The sequence below is a fragment of the Hylobates moloch genome, unplaced genomic scaffold (genome assembly GCF_009828535.3).
Source record: "Hylobates moloch isolate HMO894 unplaced genomic scaffold, HMol_V3 SCAFFOLD_29, whole genome shotgun sequence".
NCBI lineage: Eukaryota > Metazoa > Chordata > Mammalia > Primates > Hylobatidae > Hylobates > Hylobates moloch.
The window spans coordinates 791,493-802,038 of record NW_026652304.1 but is presented as its reverse complement, the minus strand read 5'-3'; positions in this window follow the sequence as shown (position 1 = coordinate 802,038).

Genomic DNA, 10,546 nt, shown 5'->3' with positions numbered 1-10,546 from the left:
AAGCAAACTTACCTACCTTCCTTTCTCCCTTCACGGAAAAATTTCTGTGAATAATCATCTTTACCTTCTCTCCTCCTACGTGCATTTATCCTTCAGCTTGTTTAAATACAGATCTTGCCCTTTTATACCATCTAAAACATTCTTTGGTTACCAGAGACTGGGAAGGGAAATGGGAGTGAGGTTGGGGGGAGATCGGGATGGTTAATCAATACAAAAAATAATTAGAAAGAATGAATAAGACCTACTTTTTGATAGACCAACAGGGTGACTACAGTCAATAACAATTTAACTGTGCATTTAGAAATAACTAAAAAAGTATAATTGGATTGTTTATAACACAAAACATAAGTGCTTGAGGGGATGGATACCCTATTCTTCATGATGTGATTATTATATATTGCATGCCTATATTGAAACATCTCATGTACCCCATAAATATATACACCTACTATGTACCCCAAAAAAAGAAAGCAAAAAGTAAAAAAAAAAAAAAATTGCTCTAATTTACTAGTGACAGCCCGAAAGTAAAATCCAATCCAAATCCAATAGTGAAAATCCATCTTCATCCTACTTGACCACTCTTTAGTGAATCTCATACTTTGTCAAGCTTGCCCCTTGCTCAGCATCTAGAACTTCATTCACTTGTATCTCTTCATACTTCCAAGATTATTGTTTTTTTGTGTTTTGGGAGAGCCCTTCTTCTTGAGTTTAAGCTAACTAAAGTAGAAACAACTATTTTCTCAATCACAATATAACCTACCATTTACAATACATTTTTGAATAAAATAGATGTGTTTATTTAAATGAATGGATTTTTAAAACTGAATTAATGTCAGAAATAAAAGGAAATGATTTCTCATCTAGCTCATTGTTGAGGTATAGAAATGAGATTGATGGAAATTCAGTGACTAGTCCATGGTCACAGAGTCAATTACCAACAGAAATGGAACAGGAGCTGAGGTCTCCTTCATGCAAATTCTACATTCTCTTCTTATACCACCACAAAATAAATGCAACTATTTTTTCCCTAGTAAGCCTCCATAGAGTCCTATTTTATCTGAAATCCCATAGGAGACTAGAAATTGAAAAAAATCCAAAGCTGCCATGTCATCTAAATCATTCTTTATTCATACAAATACGTGTATTAAAAATATACCTCTAAGATGCCTAGTTCATAATGCCACTATGTATTGTCTTTTTAATTATTCCTCCAAATATGTTTTTTCATATTTCCTTGGCTTTTTTTCCAAAATGAAACTACACTTTACTAATCTTACTGCTTTTATTTTAGAAATAAGCCCAAATCACTTAGCTAGTTTGCCAAACAGTGGAAGGGCTACAATGAATCAGAGAGTAATGTTTGTCCGTTAAGCCATTGAGTCACTTCAGAGGATCATCTTAAGAAACATTAGAATCACAGAATCTCCTCATTAAAAGGGACTAGCAAGGTCATCTACCTCAAAATTTCTCTAAAGTGGTAATTCATCGATGACCATTTACTTTGTAATGTATCATAGTTCTGAAGCTCTGCTGCAATTCTTCACATTTCTCTCAGTGCAAGCTGGTGCTTTCTTCTCCAAAAGGCTCAATATTTCATAGGAGTGATTAGTTGGTTTTTCAGAGCAAAACAGTCTGAATTCAAATCCTTTCTTTGCCACTTAATAGTTACGCAATATAGGGCAAATGTACTAATACCTCTAAATCTTAGTATTTCTCATTTCTAAAACAGAGATGCTTAATCACTTAACTAAAGTAGGAGAAGCTACGATCATGCTGTTTAGTAGCAAAGCTTCAATAAGTAGTAACCATCATTGCATAGCAAACAATTACTTGAGAATTCTCTCTCCCCTCATGTTCCCTTGCTGGCAATTTCTTGATATTGGTTTTGATTCTCTAACTTCTTTCAAGTTCATTTCTTCTCTCTAGAGATTTTTCCCTCTCTCCATTGAGCTTGAGCACAGAGGAGCTTTTGTAAGCTTTTATGTTCTCCTCTCTAATGCTTCCCAACTTCCATGTAGAGTTTATATTAAATGGTTATCATCTCAGACACCAAGACAAATTAAGCATTTGCTAGGGGGGTGCTTAGGAAGGTATCCATACCAATACTTCATACGTCGTAGACCTCAAATCAGACAAATTCCCTCATGTTCTCCCTTGAAAATTTCACATGGAAATTTCCATGGCTGCCAGATTTTTAGGTCTCTGATTTTGTGGAGGACCTCAAAGTTCTGATTTTAAATCTATCAGATGGCTTCCCTTTCCTTGGTTCTTCCTGCCGAAAGTCACTGTCAAGCCTGGTCCCCCTTGGAAAACACAGGAGCATATATACATATGTATATGTCCATATGCATACACATATATACATATACATATATATATATATGTATGTATGTGTATATGTATATACACACACATACACACACATAACCCCAGTAAACCTTTACAGGAGTGTGGCTCTTCTAAGATATTTGCCCAGGGCTTGGGATTTCAATTAAATGATCTCATTGCCATACTTATCAGTCAATGCTTTGGTGTCATGCATCTACTTTGCTATCTCGGTGCTCCAAAGCTTTGTGAATTTCTTGATCATTATCCACCATATCTTCCAACGAAAAGTTTATTTATATCAAAAGTTGTGTGATTCCAGTCTTATTTCTGGTATGAATTCCACTTATGAATGAATGAGAAAGAAAGCTAGTAGATGGCCCAAAGCAAATTTGCAAAGTCTTCTGTCTCTCTTTCCATTTCCTGTGTGTGCCTGTCCTCCCTTTGTTGTTCTCGTTCCAGTTTACCTTAATTCCATGAGCATTTTTCCACCTCCTCCCTCCAGACAGAGACTTGTCCTTCTGTAGTTTCACTTGTTTTTATTTCCTGTGGTTACCTGAATCTTTCTTGAGTAAAATTTGGACGTAAAAGGGATTTGAAAAAGTCCATGCCCTTTGGCTCAGTAATACCACTTATGGGAATTTACTCTAAAGAAACAAATCATGAGAAGTAAAAAGTCATTCTGACAAAGAAATTTATAATATTTACAATGATAAACTGAAACAATCTAAATATCATAATATATATCAACCAGATGGAATGTTATGTGGCTTTTACAAAATTCAAGGCTTTGCAGTAACAAAAAACTGAGTGAAATAATATTATGGAAAATATATAATGTAAAATTATATTACATAGAATTAGAACAATTTCATTTTGCAGAAAAAATATTAATGCTAGTATAAGCACCTTAATAAGGTTGTTCCCAAATAGTTTGCCCTTTCTTATGTTAATTTCTCTGTTGATTAAATATTGATGCCTAATTCTTTCATATATTATGAGTCAGGAATTTTTCTAAGGCCTTTCCATGCATTTAATTTTTACATCTCATTTAATCTTCATAATAATTCCCTAATGAAAGTGACAAAATATGTCCATTTTACAGATGAATTCAAAGAAGATCAGGCACAAAGAAGTAACTTGTCCAAGTAGCTAATTTAGAATTTAATCCAGGTAGTCTATCACCAGAATCCATTCTTTTAATCATAATACTGTGCTAACTCTCATGTTTACATTGGTTTATAAATGTATTGTTTTTGTCAAATTAGTTAGAAAAAAATAACACTAATTTATTTAAGCTATAATTTGACAACGTTTTTAAAAGTGTTAATATGTCATGGTAATGATATCAACACACACACACACAAGCAATGCACTGATTTCAACTGTGTAAAACCCCACCTGACTCTATTTATATTAATTACTGGTTGAAAGAAAAAATCTAGGAAGGAGAACAGAGTCACCCTGATAGAATTATATTAGTATTTTCATTTAAATCCATTTAATATTATTATAACATCATATTATGTGAAATAGAAAAACAAAAAATAAAATAAACAAAACAAAAACTTGCCTATTGTGAGGTCTATTTCCATGAAGATTTATAGGGAAAAGACTTGAAGAAGTCAATTCTTTCTGAGGATCAGAAAATCAAGATCCAATTTCAATAATGATAGCAATATTCAGTGAATTATAGATTACAAAATTCAATATCATATAAGTTTGATTCTAATGAAGTAAGACAAAGAATATTTTCTCTACAATTTACTTATAAATAAAGCTATTATTGCCCACTCATCTGAGGATTTTTTTTTTTTACTTTTCCTTTTAATAGATTTTTTTGGGGGATTCAGTGGGTACATGTGCAGGGTTGTTATATGAGTATATTATGTGATCCTGAGGTTTGGGATACAGATGGTCCCATCAACCAGGTGGTGAGCATGGTACCCAATAGGTAGTTTTTCGGCCCATACACCCCTGTCTAGTAGTCCCTGGTGCCTACTGTTCTCATCTTTATGTTTACGTGTATTCAATGTTTAGCTCCCACGAATAAATGAGAACATGTGGTATTTGGTTTTCTGTTCTTGTGTTAATTTGCTTAGGATAATGGCCTCCAGCTGCATCCATGTTGCTGCAAAGGACATGATTTTCTTCTTTTTATGGCTGCATAGTATTGTGTGGTGTACAATTTCTTTATCCAATTCACTATTGTTGGGCATCTAGGTTGATTCCATATCTTTGCTATTGTGAGCAGTGTTGTAATGAATATATGATTGCATGTGTCTTTTTGATAGAATGAATTATTTTCCTTTGGGTATATACCCAGTAGTGGCATTGCTGGGTTGAATGGTAGTTCTGCTTTAAGTTCTTTGAGAAATCTCCCAACTGCTTATACAGTGGCTGAACTAGTTTGCATTCCCATCAAAAGCATTTCTTTTCTATGCAGCCTTGTCATGCAGCCTTGTCAGCATTTGTTTTTTTTTTTTACTTTTTAGTAATAGCCATTCTGACTGGTGTGAGATAGTATCTCTTTGTGGTTCTCATTTACATTTCTCTGATAATTAGTTATGTTGAGCTTTTTTTCATATGTTTATTGGTTGCTTGTATGTATTCTTTTGAGAAGTATCTGTTCATGTCCTTTGCCCATTTTTAAGTTGGATTATTTTTTGTTTGTTGTTTGTTTAAGTTTCTTGTAGATTCTAGATTCTGGATATTAGATCTTTGTCAAATGTATAGTTTGCAAATATGTCCTCCCATTCTGTAGGCTGCCTGTTCATTCGTTGGTAATTTTTTTTTTTTTTTTTTTTTTTTTTGCTATGCAGAACTCTTTAGTCTAATTAGGTGCCACTTGTCAATTTTTATTTTTGTTGCACTTGCTTTTGGGGACTTAGTCATACATTTTTTGCCAAAGCCCATGACAAGAAGGATATTTCCTAGGTTGTCTTCCAGAATTTTTATAGGTTGAGGTCTTACATTTAAATCCTTAATCCATCTTAAGATTTGTATATGGTGAGGGGTAGGGATCAGGTTCTTTCTGCATATGGCTACCCAGTTACCCCAGCACTATTTATTGAAAGCAAGTCTTTTCTCTATTGCTTATTTTTGTCGATTTTGTTGAAGATCAGATGATTTTGCATGTGTGGGTTTATTTCTTGGTCTTATTCTCTTCCATTAGTCTATGTGTCTGTTTTTGAACCAGTGTCATGCTGTTTTGATTACTGTAGCCTTATAGTATAGTTTGAAGTTGGGTAATTGATGCCTCTAGCTTTGTTCTTCTTTCTTAGGATTGCTTTGTCTATTCAGGCATTTTTTTGGGTTTCATATTAATTTTAGAATAGATTTTGTTTAATTCTGTAAACCTTGGGGTTGGTAATTTAATCTGTAGATTGCTTTGGGCAATATAGCCATTTTACGATACTGATTCTTTAAATCCATGAGTATGGAATTTTTTCCATTTGTTTGTGTCATCTCTGATTTATTTCAGCAGTGTTGTGTAGTTATCCATATGGAGACCTTTAACCTCCTTGGTAAGATGTATTTCTATGTATGTGTGTGGAGTCGGAGGGATGGGGGTGTGTGGGGGTTGGGTGTGTGGCTATTGTAAATGGGATTGTGTTCTTGATTTGTCTTTAAACTAGAACATTATTAGTGTACAGAAATGCTACTGATTTTTGTATGTTGATTTTATATCCTGAAACTTTACTGAAGTCATTTGTCAGTTCCAAGGTCCCTTAGGCAGAGTCTTTAGGGTCTTCTAGGTAATAGAATTATATTGTCAGCAAAGAGAGATGGTTTAACTTCATCTTTTCCTATTTGGATGTCTTTTATTTCATTATCTTGCCTGATTGCTCTGGTTAGGATTTCTCAATAACACTTGAAATTATCTTTTAAGCCTTAGTAGAGTTTTATTTAAAAAAGAATTTTACTTTACTATTTTCTAACCTCTTTATGTTAAATTGAACATATTTACAAATGAAAGTACTCTAAATTTTTAGTGTTTATAAAATATTACATCTTCATTTGCTAGTAGAATCTCAAGGTTCTCTTCTGAATGAGTGTACTCACCATTGTCTAAATAATGCTTATGTTGCATAATTTCCCTGATAAGAATTGATATGGTTTGGCTGTGTCCCCACCCAAATCTCATCTTGAATTCCCACATGTTGTGGGAGATTCCCAGTGGGAGGTGATTGAATCATGGGGGCAGGTTTTCCCGTGCTGTTCTCATGATAGTGAGTAAGTCTCATGAGATCTGATGTTTTTTAAAAATGGGAGTTTCCCTGCACAAGATTCTCTCTCTTTGCCTGCAAACATCCACATAAGATGTGACTTGCTCTTCCTTGCCTTCTGCCATGATTGTGAGGCCTTCCCAGCCATGTGGAACTGTAAGTCCAATTGAACCTTTTTTTTTTGTAAATTGCCCAGTCTTGGGTATTGTTTATCAGCAGTGTGAAAATGGACTAATACAAAAATTATATAAGTTATTTAATATAGACAAACTTCTAGTGAGCAGCTTCTTTTGACTGTGTACATCCTGCTTGAGTCACAGGGGGCAATAACAATTCTGGCTCCTTTCCAACATTTTAGCTCCTGAACTTACATGAAAGGTGTGAGAATTGGAGAAACGGTTACAGGCCACACTAAGATCTCTGAAATCCAGGCACTTCACTATATCAGAAATGTTTGCTGTGAGTCTGAACAGTAAGGACATAAAACTGAAAGTTCTACCTGATGAAGTACAGAATGTTTTGTTGTTTATTTCTTTGAGTAATTCAGCTCTTTCTAAACTGAAGAGTGAAGGAATACTTAGTAAAACTGTATCAGAGGAGAAGACGACTGTTTTATGTGTTTCTAAAAAAAAAAAGCAATTAATGTTGTCCTTGAATTAGTTTATCAATCATGCATATTAAAAAAAAAATAAGAGCCTCAATCAGAAGCTAACTTTGCCCTTGCACAGAGCACTACGAAAAACCAGATTTTAATTTATTAGAGGAAAACATTATTCTTTAATTTATCATGCAAATTCAAAATTTCATTATAACCAAGAGAAAACAGAGTTTCTGAATGATCTTAGAGCTGCTGTCAGTGAATTCGATCTATGAAATTGATAATAAAGATTTTTTCTTTCATTTTTAACTTTTTATGAATAAAAAGCTTAAGTCACAACTATGAATACTGAATCAACACATAACACATTTCCCTAGATTTTTTTTCCAAGCATTTAAAAAGCTTCAAGGCTTTGATTATTTCATTTGAAACCTGGAAGCACCTATTGAATAATCAAATTTTTAAAATTTGGCATTTCTTTTGCTGTCATCTGGCTTTTATAGTTTCTGTTAAGAAATCACCCATCAGCCTGATTGTTATTCGTTTGAAAGTAATCTATTCCTTCTCTTTGTCAGATTATTGTTTGTTTGTTTTTCTACTTCGTATTTCTTTTTCTATTTTAAAAATATATAAAAATTTTATATATAAAAAATCTAGGGAAATGTATTATGTGTTGATTCAGTATTCATGGTTGTGACTTAAGCTTTTTATTCATAAAAAGTTAAAAATGAAAGAAAAAATCTTTATATTAACTGTTTATAGTTAAGGAGACCAAGAATCTTAAATCATGTGTCTATTTCTAGCAGCTTAGTACACATTTCACTAACTCCCTGAAAGAAATAAAGAAAAAAACTAAAATTATTGGATAATATATTTAAAATTTTTTGAATACATTAATGAGCTGATAAAAGAGTGAGAAATCTCTGATGTGAAGTACTTTAAAACATTCACTTGAAAATCACATTCACTGGAAAGTTTTGATAAATTCATAGCAATCTACGCACCCAAACTGGGAGCTTCACCTTCCTGAATGACTAGATGGAATGTAAACTCCATTTTCTGTTACCATATAGTTCTTCGGTTATTCGTTTGATGGCTTTAACAAAATAACAAGGGAGCCACACACATCAATTTTCTTTTTTGTATTGTAAATCCTCAGAGCAAGTGGGTGGGCAGTTCTCAGAACTGTTTGCAGGTCGCTCTTTTGATTTTGCAACTTGATTGTGCGATTCAACTGTTCTGTTAAACTCATACAGAGAGGGCTACAGGAGCAAGGATAGTATTTGATTAAAATCCTATCTAATATTTATTAATTATGTGATCTTTGCAATTACTTTGAGTCCAATTTCCTCTACTGTAAAATTATGATAACTCATTCTTCATGGTATTGTTTTAAGGATCAAACAATATATGGTTTGGAAAGCACCATGCCTACTGCATGGTAAAAATATTTAACAGATGTTAATTTGTCACTGTCATGTGGAATCTAAGATGATTTTCAAAATAGAGCTCAATGATGTAAAAATTATTCTTTTTCCTTTGTATTAATAGAAAAAATCCTATTTTATGGTTGCTAAAAAATATTAAAATATATTACATTAAAAAGGAACTCTTGAAAGTACAATTCAGACTTCAGGAAGGAGTATTTCTTATAATGTCAAAAAGTTGTTTGTTATCTATTCCCCATTCACTCTGAGTAAAGTAATCAGACTCTATTATGAGAGAGAATAAAAAAATCGGGGTGTGCAGGAAAAAGAATAAAATGAGTAAATGTTTTGAGACCATCTTGTTAATAAACCCCATTGGAATACAAGTAGTAATATGCAAACAGAAAATGAAATGTGAGCTACAATTGCAAATAATAACAACCATTTACATATTTTGCAGAGTTTTCTATAATATTCTATTATCATAGAATAGCATTAAGATCAAGACCTTGAAAAATACCAGGAAAAAAAAAAACTAGATAAACCATAGATTGGTTAAAAAAATCATAATTCAGAAAACAGAGGATTAATAGTTAAAGTATAAGTTTTAAGAGATGAAAAACTCAGACTAGAAAGAAGTAACCAAAAGTTGGAGAAATGCCAATTAAATTAGCAAGATATGCTTTCTACTGATCAGACTACTTAAAAAAACCTTAAAAAATTGTATTGCTGACAGAGATCAAGTAAAGATTATTATAATACATTGCCGTTACAGGATATGTAGCAGCTTTGGGTGTAGAAAATATAACCTATTAAGTTAAAAATCATTTGTCTTTTGATCTGAAAACCCCACTTCTAGAAGTATATCCCATGGGAGTCAAAGTGCTAGGATACAACATTGCTCACAGTGATCAAACACTTCAACAACGGAATGACTGAACAAATTATGGCACAAGCATGCAGTGAAACATCATGCATACATTATACCATGTATTCATTAATACGAATAAATCATTTCACTTGGATAGCTTTCCACAAAGAGTTGTTGAATATGAAAAGATGCAGATGGGTATGTAAAATCTCATTCTGTTTTAGAAAAGAAAACATGAAGAAAGTATAGACTGCTATATACTAGGCTGTCACATGAGATACCAGTGGAGGGGATTGTGAAGAGGATGGCTTGGGAAAGAAGAGGCAGCAAGCCAAACAAAAATGGAGGCAAGAAACAGACTCCTACACTAATTTCTACAAATGTTTGTAAGCACTTTTATCTAAAGTTAGATGCACGTGTCTGTAATAAAAATTTAAAAATTAATCAGAAACAGCTCTCTAACCCCAAAGTATCTCCAGTCCCCGAATTTGGAAGTCTTATGTGGTTTAGCTGGTGAACAGCAACTCCTCCCTCCATTTTCAGTTCCAATTTAAAACGTGGAGAACTCCTTGGTGAGAAGTAGTGAGAGGAGGTAAATAAGTGTGCTCCTCAATTCTAAATTCAAGGGATATATTTGCCAACTTCTTTCTCTATCAGAATCATTTTATATATTTACACTTCAAACATACCACGAAGAATCTGACTGACCCTGACAAATCTAGGGGGTTGGAAGGGCGTGCATTCTGTTATTAATGGACTCAAAGAACATTGTAAGCAAGGGTCCATGCTTCCTTTTTCTCTTAAAATTAGTACTAGTTTTCCATGAAACATGAACAAAACAGGAACAAATAATTGAGATTCATGAAAAAATTCTGGGGATAAAAAAACAAAAGAAAGAAGAAAAATCCTAGAGCTAATACTCACCCTAGAAATGTCCAATATATGAGAGGCAGTATTTTTTTTTTGAGATGGAGTCTCACTCTGTCCCCCAGGCTGGAGTGCAGTGGTGCAATCTCGGCCCACTGCAAGCTCCGCCTCCCGGGTTCAAGCCATTCTCCTGCCTCAGCCTCTCGAGTAGCTGGGACTACAGGCGCCC